This window comes from Eurosta solidaginis, chromosome 2, assembly GCF_040869045.1.
Source record: "Eurosta solidaginis isolate ZX-2024a chromosome 2, ASM4086904v1, whole genome shotgun sequence".
Classification (NCBI taxonomy): domain Eukaryota; kingdom Metazoa; phylum Arthropoda; class Insecta; order Diptera; family Tephritidae; genus Eurosta; species Eurosta solidaginis.
In genome coordinates this window covers 147,703,449-147,721,247 of record NC_090320.1, presented here as the reverse complement: position 1 = coordinate 147,721,247, position 17,799 = coordinate 147,703,449, and the positions used below count along the sequence as shown (strand labels likewise).

At 42.8% G+C, this 17,799-nt stretch overlaps 1 protein-coding gene across 3 annotated transcripts in view; it reads left to right on the top strand.

Moving 5' to 3' along the window:
• The window catches only part of LOC137240273 (uncharacterized), a 72,484-nt gene that overhangs the window by 9,091 nt on the left and 45,594 nt on the right, over window positions 1-17,799 (top strand). For 2 of the 3 annotated variants that reach the window (XR_010949672.1, XR_010949671.1), the window contains exon 3: window positions 17,458-17,787. The gene's annotated coding sequence lies outside the window, so the exon portion shown is untranslated. Of the gene's footprint in view, window positions 1-17,112; window positions 17,788-17,799 lie in introns of all 3 variants that reach the window. The other variant, XM_067766318.1, reaches the window with a different exon arrangement.

Genomic DNA, 17,799 nt, shown 5'->3' with positions numbered 1-17,799 from the left:
CCATTCATTTGCGGTGCCCAGTTGGCCTACTAATTTCTATTGACGCTTTAGTTCCAGTTTTACCTAAATTGACAGGTAATTTGCAAACATGCGATGTTAGTGCATTAACACAACAAGCATTCCCTGATGCTGCGGATAAACGTGTGCTTGCGGATAAACGTTTCTTCATGAACGAGCCAGTTGATCTTGTTCTGGGCGGGGATATTTATTCGCAAATCGTATTAGACGGTATAAAAAAGGATATTATTAGCACTCTTTTAGCTCAAGAAACTGTCTTTAGTGACTGGTTGTGCTGATACAGCTAGTCCAACCAATCAAAATCGGTTATCCTTTTACAATGAAGTGGCGTTAGACAAGCAGCTAAGGTCATTTTGAGAGGTCGAAGACACACCAAAACTAAATCCTCCACATTAGAGGATACATTTTGTGAGGAATTGTAGCAACGCACAAGAGGAATTCTGATGGAAGATACATTTTGTCGCTTCCGTTCAGGTCAGAATTCCCAGGAGAGGTAGATCTAGGTCCATCATTAAAGATAACGTGCTCTCAGTTACATAAAAATGAGACCCGCGAAAAAAAATCTCGATTTACAGAAAGAATACAATAGAGTCATACTAAAATACGAGACTATGGGGCATATGACAAAATTAGATTCAATACAATCGGCCAATGCAGTCGATAATTACTATTTACCACATCACGCAGTAATAAAAGAAGAAAGTATCTCTACCAAAGTTAGAGTAGTTTTTAGTGTTTCTTCGCGTTCTTCAAATGGTGTCAGCCTGAACGATGTTCTTCTTCCTGGTCCAGGTGCTTCAGGCTGATCTACCCACATTAATTCTTCGCTGGCGACTTTTTAGATACGTCTTCAATAGCGATATTGAGATGTATAGGCAAATCCTAGTAGATGATAGTCATACAAGATTGCATCTGCAATCAGAGCAAGGGATTAAATTTCCGAGGTTTTGAGTTCAGCTGGTTTTCCATTACGTAAATGGACTTCAAATTCCAGTGAAATATTACAGGGTATTCCTAAGGCTCATCTACTGAGCGAAGATTTCATAGAATTTGAAGATTCAAGTAGTGTAAAGGCGCTCGGTATTAGATAGAATGCTCATTCCGATCAGTTTTATTTCATAGCAAAATCTACAGAAGAGAATACCGAGCCCACAAAAAGAGCGATACTATCTACTATCGCAAAACTCTTTGATCCATTAGGGTGGCTCGCTCCAACAATTATCGTGGCGAAAATGATCATGCAAAATATCTGGTTAGAGGGTACTGGCTGGGATGAAACCGTTTCTCCTTCAACATTAGACAGGTGGAAAAATTTTACCAATACGTACAAGGAGATCTACAAAATACCAATACCGCGATGGGTAGCCTTTTCTCCACCAGAAAGGGTCGAAAGCCACGGATTCTGGGACGCCTCCAAGAAAGCGTATGGTGCAGCCGTGTACTTAAGAGTGGTAAAACGACGACGGTATACTTGTGAATCTGTTTTTGGCAAAAGCAAGAGTAGCTCCAGTTAAAACCATTTCACTTCCTTGACTGGAACTTTGGGGAGCAGTATTATTAGCTGAGATAACCAAATCTATCTACGCTAACATTGATTTAGGTCAACAAAACATTCACCTTTGGACAGATTCGATAATCCTGCTAGTTTGGATGCGTAAACCTCCGTGCTCATGGTCAATTTTCGTTGCGCATCGAATTACAAAAATCATCGACAAAGTTGGAAGTTCATCATGGTATCACGTGGATTCAGGTACAAACCCAGCAGATTTAACCAGTAGAGGAGTACTAGCGAAGGATTTAGTCAACAATTCTCTGTGGTGGCAGGGTCCTTCTTCGTTCCATGAAGAGAAGGAAAAGTGGCCAACACAAATTTTGGACTTTACCACGAATATTGAAGAAAAAGGCGTGCAAGTACATGCAACGGCAATTTCAAGCCATATCAATGATATTCTCGATAGGTTTTCAAAACTTCCTAGGGCTTGAAGGGTTATATCATACATATTCAGGTTTTTTTCATACAACGTATTCTAAAACTAAAGATTGTAGTCAACCTGAATCTTATCTAATTTCCTCAGATGGAATCAAAACTACAAGGATCCGCTTAATAAAACTTTCTCAGAAGCAACATTACGGATCAGAAATTTCGAGCTTGCAATTCAAAACACCAATTGGATCCAAAAGCGAAATACTTTCTCTCACCCCATATCTTGATGAAGACGAAGTAGTGAAAACGGGTGGACGACTTGGTGCATCCAAAGATACTACCGAATCTGAACGCCATCCTATAATACTTCCGTACAATTGTAGGTTTACTCGTCTTTATGATAAATTTGTCCATGAAATTTCTCACCATTGTGAAAACCAATTAATGCTGCGTATCATTAGAACGCAATACTGGATACCAAAAGTTAAAACCATGATACGATACGTAATTCACAATTGTAAGATCTGCACGATCCTCAAGAAACGATCTCAAAGCCAGCTTATGGGAATTCTACCTCAAGAACGCACCACATTTTCGCGTGCATTTACGGGTAGATTTCGCAGGGCCTTTCGATATTAAGAGTTACAGTGGGCGCGGGTGTCCTATCTCAAAAGGTTACGTTTGTCTGTTCGGTTGCTTTTCTACTAAGGCCATACATTTAGAAGCCATTAGTGATTTGAGCACTTCCTCGTTTCTAGGCGCTCTTTCAAGATTCGTAGCCAGACGAGGATGCCCCAGAAACATTTATTCGGACAATGAAACAAACTTTGTCGGTGCATCACGTGCATTAAAAGCGGAATTTAAAGCATTTCTTTCCGATGCAAGAAACCAAACGCTGTCAAAATATTCCCATCAGGCATTAAATTGGCATTTCATAACAGCAGGAGCTCCACACATGGGGAGACAATGGAAAGCGGAAGTGAAAAGCTTTAAAAGCCATTTCAAAAAAGTGGCCTTAAAGAAAAAATTCACCTTTGAGGAATTTAACACACTGTTATGTAGAATGGAGTCCTGTCTCAGTTCTCGCCCTGTAAGCCCCGCTTCAAATGAAACATCTGACCTTGAACCTATAACACCAGAACACTTTCTGATTGGAGGACATCTATTAGCACCAGTGGAAATCAGCGTTGATGAAAATACTGCCCTTTATGTCATCACAATCAATATTGTGGTTAATTACATTATATACAAATAGTAATGAGCAGCAAATTCTTCGGTCATGTAAAGACTGCATGTCGAGAAGCATCCTTCTGCCAATGTAAGGCGCACGACCACCTTCGAAGTTAGTTTTATATAAAGCATATTTCGTAAAGACTCTCTGGACTCTTTCAGTTTCTGCTGAGTATAGATCGTAGTACGGACTCCAAACCAAGGAACAATATATTAACCGGCTCCGTACAAGAGCAATAAACAAAGATTTAAGTGTATTTGGGTCTCTAAAATCCCCAGTATTTCTTTGAATGAAACCTATCAGTGCAAACGATTTGGATGTTATGAAATCGATATGTTTATTAAAAGAGAGCTTGGTGTCAAATATCACACCCAGGTCCTTCATATCTGGCAGACGATTAAGCACATTAGTATCCAACTGATAGTCGAAGAGAACAATATCCGGCTTCCTAGGATATGTACATTTTTAATTTATGCAACAAAACTTCATGGTCTACCTTATCGAAGGCTTTAGAGAAATATGTGTATATCACATCAAGTTGGGACTGGCAATTGAATGCCTTAACGATCTCGTGCGTGACTAGGAGTAGATTAGTACACGTAGATCAACCAGGCATAAAACCGTGCTGGCAGGGATTAAGTATATTACGTACGTGAAGATAAAGTTTTGATTGAATGACACTGTCAAACAACACTGTGCTCTGTTTCACTATAGGCCTATAGTTACAAATGTTATGTCAGTCACCTGATTTAAAAATTGGGTGTAAAGAACACACCTTCCAGTCGTCAATAAAAACGCCGTTAGAAAGATATGCGTTAAATATACTGGTAATTGGACCCACTAAAGCTTGTGAACAGGTTTTGAAAACTGCGGAACAAAGTTCCTCGTTATCCAACTTTGTGCTGAACTTAAGGTTCGAAATCGCAAGAGTCACATCACACTCGTCCACAACAAACGTTGATATTGGCGGTAATGAAGCCGTGGTAGGAAGAGATTTGTTGTCGTGCACTTCAAAGACCCCCTGATAAAATTCAGGGAACAGATTGCATGAAGCCTGTGGGTTATCAGAAACTAACCTGTTAAACACAAAGGTAGTTGGAAACCCATTTGACTTTCTTTTTGAATTAATGTACTGCCAGAAAGATGATGGATTAGATTTGAGTCCTGATTCAAGTTTAAACATATACTGCTTGAACAAAAATTTGTGAAGGCAATCAAAGTCATTACGAAGTCGCTCAAAGTATTGAAAGTCCCTATCGTTCTGACTTAATTTCAAACATTTAAAGGCTTTGTTCTTTTTATTTTTAGATTACATAAACGTTTTTTAAACCAAGGTGGTTTATTATTTGCGGATATGCGTTTTAGCGGAACATATTTTGATATTGCTTGAGTTAGTAGCAAGTGAAAATTTTTATAAGATAACAGCGAACTATTTGGTGTGTTCAGCTGAGTTTAGAAAATCACTAATTGCAGAATAGTTAGCTTTTAAAAAGTCGTATTGCTGTAATGAGTCAACTGTAACGCGATCAACGTTATAAAATTCAAAACTGATATTAAGTGATTTATGGTGAAAATAATTTAAGGAAAAAGGAGAAAAGTGTTCACTACAGATAACCTTAAGGTCACTTGATAAAAACACCAGATCTAGCGCTTTTCCACCGCTATTTAATACGGCGTTACATTGTCTCAACCCATTAGATAACAGTGAACTCGTAAAAAACAAATCAATTTCTGACTTCAGATTTATTGGAACTGGAGTCCTGTTGTTATTAAGCCAGGAAATATTACATAAATTAAAATCACCAAGACAAACTACTTCACCGTTGTCTTTAGCGATATCAATAATGTATACGAAATTATCCAAATGCTCGTTATATAATTCTATATTGCTATTGGGTGGAATATAGGATAATACTATAAATAAAGATTTGTTACATGACATTTTAATGCAAAACAGATCTGTTCACATGAACCGTTGGCATGAGGCAATGTTATCATTTGCTGTAAAAGTCAGTCCTAATAGCCAATAAAACACCGCCCACACGAGATAACCCTGATGCGATTGGACAGCGATCCTTTCTATAAACCTGGTAGTAGCTATCGAAATATTCAGACGATGAAAAATTTTCAGTAAGTCAAGTCTCGGCGATGGCGATAATATCAAATTCACGAAATGATGTGCAGCGAAGAAACTGGAGGGATTTACTACGCATGCCACTCACATTCTTGTAGTACAGAGAATATTTAATGCTTGGACATAATACTGAGCTCGGTACTTGGGTGGATGGTAATAGATTTCCGGAGCTTATTCCCCCAATTAAAGAAAATTCCGGAAGGGTCTCACGTTCACTCCAGATGCGAATGGTCGAACAGCTTGCTATAATAATCAGGCGGTACTCCCGATTTGAAGGTTATACGTTTTAACGAATCCGGAGCCACATCTTTCTTCACCAAAGCGAAACATGAAATTTCATTCGCATTAATAGCAGCATTCTTCGCAACATAGTCGATGATATTTGCAGCGGTAACCGAAGTCCTAAATGAGGACAAATGTACCCATTTATTGCGAAATGCTACCTCCAACTCGTTCGATGTATGCAAACTTTCTCCACTGGGCATGCTGGCGTTTACCCTACTGGGCAAGCTATTATTGAGAGGCAGTGGTACACTAGTATTTTCAGCTGTGTCGGCATTATCGTTGGTAGGTAATGTTGGTTGCATTGTTTCATTGGGGATGGTTGACGAAGATTGCAAAAGTAAATTAGAGACTGCAGCGCCGACGGCATTAGCATTATTATAAGCCGGTGTTAGGCTCATGAATTTTTAAATATTAGTATAAACTGAACACACCATTAACCAAACATACATAAATATGTACAACTGAGCCTGAGTTTACAAAGTTTCTCATTTGCAACGAAGAAGAACTTTACAAAAACAAATCTACATGGCACACAAATTAATATAGAGACAAAATGTCTCAATTGTGTTGTTAGTGTAGAAATGAGAAAAACTGAATTAAGCATGTAAACAAATACCAGCAGGATGGCCTATTGGTTAAAGGCTACTGCAGTTTCACCATATGATTCACGGTTCGAATCACGGTGAAACCTTTGATAACATTACAAAATTGCCTGATGATGATTACGTTGGCGGTTTTCGAAATGGTTCCTTAGCAATATGCCAGTAAATGTTTCATTCTTTTCAGTTTTTCTTAGAAAACATAATAATTGAAAATTCAATTATTATAAGCCGGTGTTAAGCTCATGAGTTCTTATATATTATCCTTTATTTCAACTTAGTTTATTATTATTTAAATGCAATTTGATTGAATCGGAAAATTTCACGTTGTATATTAAACGAAAAAAACGACCCAAAAACGTTTTCGATTTTAGGTCGAAATATTGCATAGGCAGTATATTACCCACTATCTATATATTAATACGCTAACAAAATTTCCATACAATCAATTGGCAGGCTGTTTCGCATAGTTAGCGTACGTAAAATCATATAAAAGTTATATGAATCGATTTGTATGGATCAGCCCCAGTGCATAGGCCTGCTTTTGTTAACAAATATTACTCTATTTGTTTATAATTAATAGAAAAAGTTTTTTGTAAATTCGAAAATCTGTGCAACTATCGAAATTGCCATCTGTAGGACCAATTATGTTCACAAACCCCCCTGAGTACAAATGTGTCATCTCTAGATATGTATATATTCGTACACGCCAAACGGTGAGAGAATTAATGCTTCGCTCATTTTCAGTTCAAATGCATTGTCGCACTGCTCACATGTTTCATCTCTACATATGTATATATTCATACCCGCCAAACGGTGAGAGAACTACTGCTTCACTCATTTTCAATTCAAATAAAATATTGTTTCCCACTTACCTATATTGGTCTGTACCAAAATCCTTAAAAAATTGTTCTAAAATAATTGTTGGCGCACAAAAAAATTTAAAGAGAAGTAATAACTTAACCGGCCTATTTTTTGGACAAACTTTAATTACACGTAAAAGCATAGGTCTTTATTTAACAGATTCTTTGTTTTTCATTTTAGGTGCTTTAAAAAAAAATAAAATCACAAATAATGAGTCAACTTTTGTTCAAACTCACTAAATTTATTTGTTTAATTGTTTTTATTTTTATCGGCCTATTGATAAATGATTCAAGGTTCGATTCGAGCTCAAGGCCAGAACAATAATTTTTTTCCTAATTATTGTTATTTTTTTTTTTTATAATTTTTCTTAATTTGAAAAATTGTATTTTGTTTTTGGAATAGTAAGTAGAAAATTTTTCAGACAACCTGCCATAGCTGCGCAGATAGATCCATTTCGAAGGGTGCTAAGCCTTCATCATCAGTACGCTTTAGGCATGCTGCGCTAACCATTTAGCTATACAGCGGTGGTTTGTTTGACTGAAAAATTTGCTACTTCTATTCCTTTTTACCAACTATATTTATTCAGTGTTGCGCCATATGGTGCAAATCACTGATAATGCTGGATTTTTGTTTATTGTCAATTACTTTGTTTGACATTCCCAAGTGCTCATGGTTTATTAACAATTGTTTTTGTTTTTATCGACCTTGAATTGTTTATAACAATTAATTGCAAATTTGACCCAAATGTTGTTTGCATTTCCAGATTTTATGCTCATTTTAGATATAGCACGTCTTATAGTGAACAAAAAATAAATAAATTTGCTACAAAGATATTACATTAAAATTTGTATATTGTCCTTTATACTAATTTATTTTGATATTTCTTATTTTATTTTATTATATTATCTTTTATTTCAACTTAGTTTATTATTATTTAAATGCAATTTGATTGGAGGGTGGGATTGGTGCAGATGCCCGGCTGGTTGATGTCCTCGTCAAAGCAAAATCTGACATCACCGATATCCAAGAAATGCGTTGTACGAAGCAAGGAAGAAAGAAGATCAAAAATTGTGACTATATTGGAGTGGCCATACGAATAAGCGCAGTTTCGGCGTCGGATTCGTGGTGGGAGAGAGACTTTGTCGGCAAGTTCTGGCGTTCACACCTGTGGACAAACCTCTCGCCGCTATCCGAATAAAAGGAAAATTGTTTAATATATCATTCATCTGCGCCCATGCGCCGACAGAGGAGAAAGCCGATGAGGTGAAAGACACTTTTTATGAACAATTAGAACGCACATACGAGCGCTGCCCCCGTCACGATATAAAAGTCGCGCTTGGTGACTTTAATGCCAGGGTGGGCAAAGAAGGTGTTTTTTAGCCCTACAGTCGGAAAGTTCAGCCTACACAATGAAACTTCTCCTAACGGACTGAGGCTGGCTGACTTTACCGGTGCTCGAAACATGGTCATATCCAGCACGAGGTTCATGCATAAAAAGATACATCAAGCTACATGGCTGCCTCCTGATCGAAATACTCGCAATCAGATCGATCACGTTGTGATAGACGGACGGCATGCCTCCAGTGTTTTAGATGTGCGTACGATCCGAGGACCTAAAATCGACTCGAACCATTATCTCGTTGCAGCCAAAATACGCAGCCGCCTCAACGCGGCTAAAACCAAAGAACGAAAAAAACAAGGGAAGCTAGACGTCGAAAAGCTTCAATCACAACAGACTGCCAATGATTTTGCAACTCGACTCTCACACCTGCTCTCTGAGAGCACAACTCATCCTGAAGGAATACAGGAGCAGTGGGAGCATATTTCCAAAGCACTTCGTACTGCCGCCGAGGAAAAAATTGGTTACCGGTGACCACGAAAAAACAACTGGTACGATGAAGAATGCCGTGCTGCAACTGAAAGAAAAGACGCTGCCTACAGGGCTACGTTAAAAGCGAGCGCGACAAGAGGAGTGTGTGAACGCTATCGTGAGTTGAAAAAGGAAGCGAGACGCCTTTTCAGGAAGAAAAAAGCAGAAGCAGAAAGGCGTGAGTGCGAGGAGCTTGAGCTGCTAGCCACCAGGAATAACACCCGACAATTTTACCAAAAAATACGGCGACAGACGGAAGGTTTTAAGACCGCGGCAAACTCCTGTAGGAACGAAAACGGCGACCTTGTAACTGATGTCCAGAGAGTGCTTAGATTATGGAGGGAACACTTCTCTGCTCTCCTAAATGTAGGCAGCAATTCAGCGCGAAGAGATGAAGAACCCGATCCCGCAATCGATGATGATGGAATATATGTCCCCCCGCCCGATTATGACGAAGTTAGAATATCAATAACCAGATTGAAAAACAACAAGGCCGTGGGCGCTGGTGGATTGCCTGCGGAGCTATTCAAGTACGGCGGCGAGGAGTTGGTAAGGTGCATGCAGCAGCTTCTTAGCAAAATATGGGCGGAAGAGTGCATGCCCGACGGTTGGAATCTAAGTGTTCTTTGCCCAGTCCACAAGAAGGGGGATACTGCAAAATGCACCAAGTATCGTGGAATCAGCCTTCCCAATATCGCATATAAGGTACTTTCAAGTGTATTGTGCGAAATATTGAAGCCCACCGTGAACCGGCTGATTGGACCTTATCAGTGCGGCTTCAGACCTGGTAAATCTACCATCGACCAGATTTTCACAATGCGCCAAATCTTGGAAAAACCCGCCTTCGATAGCACGAAAAGGAGCTGCCTACATGCCGCTATGTCTGAATTTGGTTTCCCCGCAAAACTTACACGGCTGTGCAAAATGGCGTTAAGCAACACCATCAGCTCAGTCAGAATTGGGAAGGACTTCTCCGAGCCGTTCGAAACTAAACGAGGTTTCAGACAGGGTGACCCCCTATCGTGCGATTTCTTAAATTTTATGCTGGAGAAAATTATACTAGCTGCAGAACCTAACCGCACTGTAACAATATACTATAAAAGCGTGCAATTACTGGCATATGCTGATGACATTGATATCATCGGCCTAAACACCCGCGCTGTTAGCTCTGCTTACTCCAAACTGGAAAAAGAAGCGGTAAAGATGGTTTGATGGTGAATGGGGACAAAACGAAGTACCTGCTGTCATCGAGCAAAGAGTCGGCGCATATGCGCCTTGGCAACCACGCTACTGTTGGCAGCCATAATTTCGAAATAGTAAAAGACTTCGTTTATTTGGGAACCACCATCAACACTAGCAACAACATCAGCACTGAAATCCAACGAAGAATCAATCTTGCCAATAAATGATACTTTGGACTAGGTAGGCAATTGAAAAGTAATGTCCTCTCTCGGCGAACGAAAATCATACTCTACAAGTCACTTATCGTACCCGTCCTGCTATATGGTGCAGAAGCATGGACCATAACAACAGCAGATGAAGTGGCTTTGGGAGTGTTCGAGAGAATAGTTCTTCGAAAGATTTATGGACCTCTACGCATTGGCGATGGCATGAACATAATCCAGCGAATTAAAACGCAGCGGCTGCGCTGGCTAGGCCATGTTATGCGAATGAAAGATGATGATCCGGCCAAGAAAGTGTTTCTATCGGAAACCCGACTATGGAAGCAGAGGTAGAGAGCGGCCCCACTCCGTTGGAAGGACCAGGTGGAAAACGACTTAAACTCCCTTGGTGTGACCAATTGGCGCCGGTTGGCGGAGCGAAGTAGCGACTGGCGCGCCTTGTTGGACGGCCATAACTGTTTAGACGGTTAAGCGCCAATTAAGTTAGTAGATAGATAGATAGATAATTAATTGAGGATCGCACTTAGACCACTGGTCTATTGTGCCCTCAACTGCTTCACAGCACCTCATCCAATCCGGCTTCTCTGATGAACCCTAGCAGTTCACCTGGCTTGAGGGATTTGATGTGGGAATGCTCCGGCCATGGTGAGCCCGACAACTTAGCCCTACGTCTGGAGATTGCGTCACATTCCAGGAGTATATGTTCCGCCGTCTCCGCTGATCGATCACAAAATCGCCATGTGTTGTTCGATAGTATGCCCAGCTTCTGCATGTGGCTGTTCAGTCTGCAATGTCCTGTAAGAATGGCTGTTAGGATCCTCAGGTTATCTTTCGACAGGCCCATTAGTGCCCCATATTGAGTTGTGTTGTAGCCCCCTAGCAGTAAGTTAAATTGCCTCAGGCCTGGCATATTGCGCCAGTTTTCTTCCCACTTTTCCCTTTCTTTTACTAGTAGATGCCCTCTGATTTCCTGCGGGCCTACTGGCAGGAACGGCTCAGGACCAATAGGTCGTGTCGTTGCTGCCTCTCTTGCCAGGCTGTCCGCTTGCTCATTTCCCTCCACTCCCCTGTGGCCAGGAACGCAGGCCAACAACAGTTTGTTGTGTGCTCCTAGTTGATTTAGCTTTTCAACGCACTCAAGGACTAGTGCTGATTTTATTTCAGACGCCGAGATCGCCTTGAGGGCGGCCTGACTGTCACTGAGTATGGCAATTGTTTCATTGGAGTATTTGCGCTGAAGGTTCAGGTCAGCACACTGGTTTATAGCGAATACTTCCGCTTGAAAAATGCTCGGGTGTGCTCCCAGAGGCGTTGATATCTTGGCTCTGGGTCCAATGACTCCAGATCCAATCCCCTCTGGCGTCTTCGAGTCATAGGTATACCATACTATTCTATTTAACTGATGAATGTACACAATTCTGCTTTCCTCCCACGTACCCTTGTCTCCCAGTTCTACTTTGTACCTTCTCTCATAGACTATCTGCTTGAGGATATCATCCCTCGGGAGTTGAGAGATTGGGATCTTCTCTCTCAATTCCTCCATGTTTTGGGACGATATGACTTTACCTATGCCCGAGCCCTCCTTAGCAAGATTCAGGAGGGTTCGCTTGGCTGACTGCTCTATTGATATATGCAGCGGGTTCAGATCGAGGATAGCCTCCAGTGCTGCTGTAGGGCATGTGCGCATAGCTCCCGTGATGCATACAAATGCCAGTCGCTGAAGTTTTGACAGTGCTTGCCTCGTCGTCGCCCGAGTTGTTCTCGATGCCCAGGCTATCGAACCGTATGTTATCATAGGTTTTACTTTCATGGTATACATCCATCTTAGCGCATGCGGGCTACAGCCCCATGATTTGCCTGCTAAACGTTTGCATATCATGATGGACCTCGTGGCCCTAGCTCTCATGGAGTCGAAGTGCTGTTTCCATAAGAGCTTGGTGTCAAAAATGACCCCCAAGTATTTCACCGCGGTTCCATGTTCTAGTGCCACGCCATCTATTGTAATTGCTCCCAGGGCTGGTAGGGCCCTTCTTCTGGTGAAAGGGATGATGGTCGTTTTAGTTGGGTTGATGTTAAGCCCCAAACTGGCACGCCATCCCTTTGTAATATTCAATGCTCTCTGTATTATGTCACAGAGCGTACTCTCGAATTTAGCCCTTGCAATTATGACGATATCGTCAGCATATCCCTGGCATCTTATGCCACTGTCAGATAGCTTTTGCAGGAGTTCATCCACTACTAGGCTCCACAGAAGGGGTGATAGAACACCTCCTTGAGGGCACCCCCTCATGGTATTAACCTTAACTGCGCTGTTGCCTACATGGACTTCAGCGATTCTTGTGCGGAGTAGATTGCCAATCCATCTCTGGATAGGCATCTGAATTCCTCTTCTCTGCAGTGCTATGTTTACGCTTTCGTGAGATGTGTTGTCAAAGGCACCCTCAATGTCAAGGAAAGCGCAAATCACTGTTTCCTCTGTTTCGAACACCCTCTGTATTTCAGATGTTAATTGGTACAGAGCTGTGCCCGTGGACCTACCCGCTCTGTACGCATGCTGGCTATGATATAGGGGCCAGCTCTTGAGGGCGTTCGATCTAATTTCTTGGTCCAATATCTTTTCCATTGCCTTCAAGACAAAGGAAGTTAGACTTATTGGTCTGAAGGACTTTGCCTGCGAATAGTCCTTTTTTCCTACTTTTGGTATGAAAACCACTTTTGCTCTTCTCCACATCATGGGTATGTATCCTAGTGCCAGGCTATCTCTCATGATCCTGGCCAGATGTGGGATAATCTGTGTCCCTTGCTGCATTAGCACCGGGTAGATGCCATCCACCCCAGGAGATTTATATTTCTCAAAGGATTCCACTGCCCATCTGACTCCGGCCTCACTGAAGAGGGAGTTGGCCAATTGCCAGTCTGATGGGGTTGGTTTCACTCTGGGGAAGACACGTTCCAGCACTTGCGGAAAGGCACCCGGAAAATGCGTATGTAGCAGGGCCCTCGCTCGCTCCTCCACCGCTCCGGTATAAGTACCGTCTGGGAGCATAATCGCTAGGTTAATCTCCCTCTGCTCTTTGGCTAGGGCCTTGTGTGCCTTGCCGCTGCAGGTGTGCTAGAAATTCCTTCACAGAAATTTCTGAAACTTTCCCTCTTAGCTTTCCTTATCTCTTTATTGTACTTTGTTAGATTTTGAGTGTATTCCTCCCAGTTTCAGGTTCTTCTTGCCCCGTTAAAGAGTTTCCTGACTTTCTTTCTTAGTAGTTTCAGGTCATGCGACTACAAGGGGTTGCCTTCTTACCCCTAACTAGGGAGACTCGGCAACTGGAGTTGTAGGCATCTATCATTATCTGATTTGCTCTATCAACTCTGCCCTCTAACTCAGTACAGTTAGTGCTTCTGCTATTATTTCTGAGACTATCCGCGTTAGCCTCTATGATACTTTTGTAGCTGCCCCAGTTTGTTTTCCTGTGATTTCTTTTAGGGCTGGATTGCCCCGATACAGCACCCAGCTCAAACCTTATGATCCTGTGATCCGATAGGGAGGGTTCTTCTGAGGCTCTCCATTTCGAGATCATATTCTCAGTTAGGTTGTTGCCAAGTGTTATATCTAGGACCTCTGCCCTGACTCTCGTAACAAACGTCGGTTTGCTCCCGACGTTATATATATTCAAATCGTTGCTGACTATATATTCTAGTAAACACTCACCCCTTTGGTTGGTATCACTGCTGCCGCACTCCGTATTGTGGGAGTTAGCATCGCTTCCTATGATGAATATGAACGGAAGTTTCGCTCTTCTGCAGTGCTCCACTAGCTTCTGCACGTTAACTGGAGGGACTGTGCTGTCGTCCCCCGGGAAGTAGGCTACCGCCAGCACAATGCTGTTGTTGTCTCCATTCACATTTGCCTCGATCTGCACCGCCACCAGATCCCGACTTAAAAATTCTGTAATGCAAAAATAGTTAATATTTGCTTTAAGAATTACACATGCTCTTGGTCTCTGCTGTGAGAGATCCCAAATAACTTCGTTATTACTCACATTAAGGCCCCTCACCTGTCCTTTGTAAGCTCAAGGTTCTTGTATTAGGGCGATGCCCAGATCATCCGAGGCGAACCTCCTCATCAGTACAGCCGAGGCTGCAATGGCGTGATGGAGGTTGATCTGGGCTATTTTTATGCTTGTGCCGGTCATTTTGGCCCGGCCGGCCTTATCGGATCATCGCCATCCGACAATCCTCTCTCGCTTTCGTCCCGTCTATTCAGCTCCAGCTCCTGGGGGTCGAAGCCCTCGAAGAGCTCTTGTGTGGTGGGGACTTCTCGTTCATCCCCAGGCTGCACGATTGTGTCCTTATTGCTTGCTGTGGTGGGAGGGTTTGTGGTCTCGCGAGCTCTGATGGTATCGGTGCTCGCGTCCCTCATATTCTCGTCCGACAGCTCGCCTCTGTCGGTGCCCTCTGCCTCCGCCTTGTCTTCCGGCTGCTCATTTTTCCCTGCTTGCCTCTGCCTCCAGGGTCTCACTAGAACCAGGCCGTACCTATAGTGCAGCTTAAGTCCGTTTCTGCGTTTAACTTGATACGATTCCTCGTCTATGCCCACGTCTAGACGTAGGCCTGTTTCCCCTGCGCTACAATTAATAACGCGCCATCTCTGCGTCCTGAGGCCCTAATTTTGATTGGCGAGGAGCCGTAACGCAAACTCTTTGGGGCGTTCCGCACTTCTGGGGAGGAACATAGTCACATTATGCGTTGGCGGTATTTAATCCCCGCGTCTCGTGCATAATTGTGGCCCTGTCCACCCCTAAAGCGTCGGTATCACTTCGACGAGCCACTTTACCGTTTCCCGTCCTCGCAGTCTACGAGGAGGAGCCCTGCTCGGAAGTATACCCCGCAAAAAACTAGGGCATGCCCACATTCCCTGAACACTCTGTCCATTTTGAGCTCTTGGATATTCGTCAGGTCCTCTTGACTTAGGGCCTCCGCTGGGTAGTTACTGGGCAGAACAGCTATTCGGATACCCCTAAGGGCTTCCGAATATATCTGCTGCTTTGGTGCCATCTCAGCGGGTACCCCAGTCGCCCTGGCTTGATTCTCCCTGCCCGTGGATGCAGTGTTCCTGGGAGCGTGGGCCCGTTGCCTCTTAGAACTTGGAGTTTCCTCCGGCGTAATTTGCCCGATCCTGCGCTTTTCATCGGGAGCGGGCGCATGCTGGTCAGCTGCCGCTGGCTGTGCTCTTCTTCCTTCATTTCTTCCTCTTTGGGCATTGGCTTTTCTTTTCCCGTGGTATAGTTCATGCCAGCGCTCATCTGCCCTGGCTCTTGCCTCCCTGGGCGACAGGCCCTCCTCGAAATATCGGAGATATCGTTTTACCCCAGCCCCACTTGCCCCGTGGTGGTAGTGGTGGCAGTGGTGGAAGTGCAGGTTGCCTGCCCCTGTTGTGCCTTCTGTTAGGCCGCTTCCACTCCTCCGGGTTCCGCTCTTTACTTTTCCTTCCTGGGACTTTCCATAGTTGCTCTGTGAGCAGCTACCTGAGTCATGCTCCGACGGTGAGCGCCTAGACCTACTCGTCCCTCTAGAGGGACTGGTAGGGTGGTGGTTTTCGTGCTTGGGTGCACCGTCGTAGCCTCTCTTTGTCAGTTTTCTCGCTCTCCGGCAGTCAATTCTTTTGCTTTCTCTTGCGGCCCGCGCTGCGCAATGGAGGTACTGGGCCCTCCATGGATCGCAGGTTTGTTGCCTGCCGCCGCCTTCTGCTCTCCTTTTTTACCTTGCCCGCGCTGCTCACTAGTGGATAGGGCTCCACTGGGGATCGCGGGTTTCTCTGCTTCCTGATTGGAATGCTCTTCGGGCCCGCGCTGCTCTCCTTGGGTTTTGGTGTTGCCCTTGGGGTTCGCGGTTTTAAGAGCTGGTTCTCTGTAAACTCCAGTGCTGGAGGGGGATTCATCCCTCTGATGCTCTAAGAAGAGCATTACTTCCTCTCTCGTGAGGCTGTCCAGAAGTACGTGCGTGGCCTACTGCTTCTCTGCCCGCTGCTCTTCTTGGAGCCCGTTTTGTTTGTGTGCTTTTGTTGTTGTTGTTGTTAGTTTTTTTGTTGTTCATGTTTTTCTTACGACAACTTGCTTGAAATGGCAAGCATTTTTGTCAATGCTTTAATTTGGGGAACTGGGTTGGTCCGCCGCGGCAGAGCCCCTTGACGCGGTAAGGCCATGGTTACTCCCCAAGGCGGCCCGGTGTTGGGGAGGCGCCGTTATAATACAGCCGGTGTTGTGGACCTCCTGGCTGCAAACCAGTCCAATGGGCACGGTGACGCATGACACCCTGGATTAGGAGGTAACAGTTCCTGGTTACCGATCGCATTCGACCATATCTGTCAGATGAGCGCGGTTGCCCCGCTCCCATCTGACTAATTAGTATCATATGCGATCGGCGTAAGCCCCTGCACCGCTACAATGTGACTGTCTTCGCAGGAGAATTAAGTAAGTAAATAATATGATTGAATCGGAAAATTTCACGTTGTATATTAAACGAAAAAAAAAACTACCCAAAAACGTTTTCGATTTTAGGTCGAAATATTGCATGGGCAGTATATTACCCACTACATTTATTATTAGGCTAACTTTGTTTGATTATATGCCCATTAATCGGATGGTTAGATCCCATAATCCTAATTTGTTTATGTCGCTTAAAATTATGAAATCAATTTTATTTTAGTAAATATGTTTTCGTGAATAATTTCAATGTTTTTGTTTGTTTTTCTTTTCTTTCTAATTTATTCTGCTTTGTTATATCTTAGTATTATATCGTTCACAGAAGGTATTTTATGGTAGATATGGTCATATATATTCATCAAATTGAGTGTTTACAAATTTAATACAAATTAATTACGTACATAGATCTCAATGGGAATCTCAACATTAAATATGCGAATATTTGAATCTTCATATTTCCACAATGATAACACTAAAACCCGGAAAAAGTCTAAGTGCACTTTTGCGTTTTTATATGGAACTGTTTATTCACATCACCTAATTTTCTCGCACCTTAAGTACTTTATTTTTTTTCTTTCATTTAAATTTTTTAGTAAACTCTGCCTTCTTTCTCATTACATAATTTTTTTATATTTTTATTTTTTATGAAGGTATCCTCTATTCTATTCAAAATTTTCGATTTGTGTCACACATATATACATACTACATATGTATTTATACAAAATTAAACTCGGTAAAGCGCCAATTGCATACCTAAGGGGTGGCGTGAAATAGGCTAAATTCCTTAAGCACATTTCTTCGTTTTTAACTAAAAGTTCGTGTTTTGGAATTATGACTATTGAAGTAAATGGGCGATATGTATATGTACATTGGTGATATAGGCCTACTGGGGACCCGAGCACACAAACCTAACTTCGGTAGCGCCCCAACGGGGACCTCCCGGGTGATGTGGAAAAAGCTATTTTTCAATTTAATGTCAAGTAATTTCACCT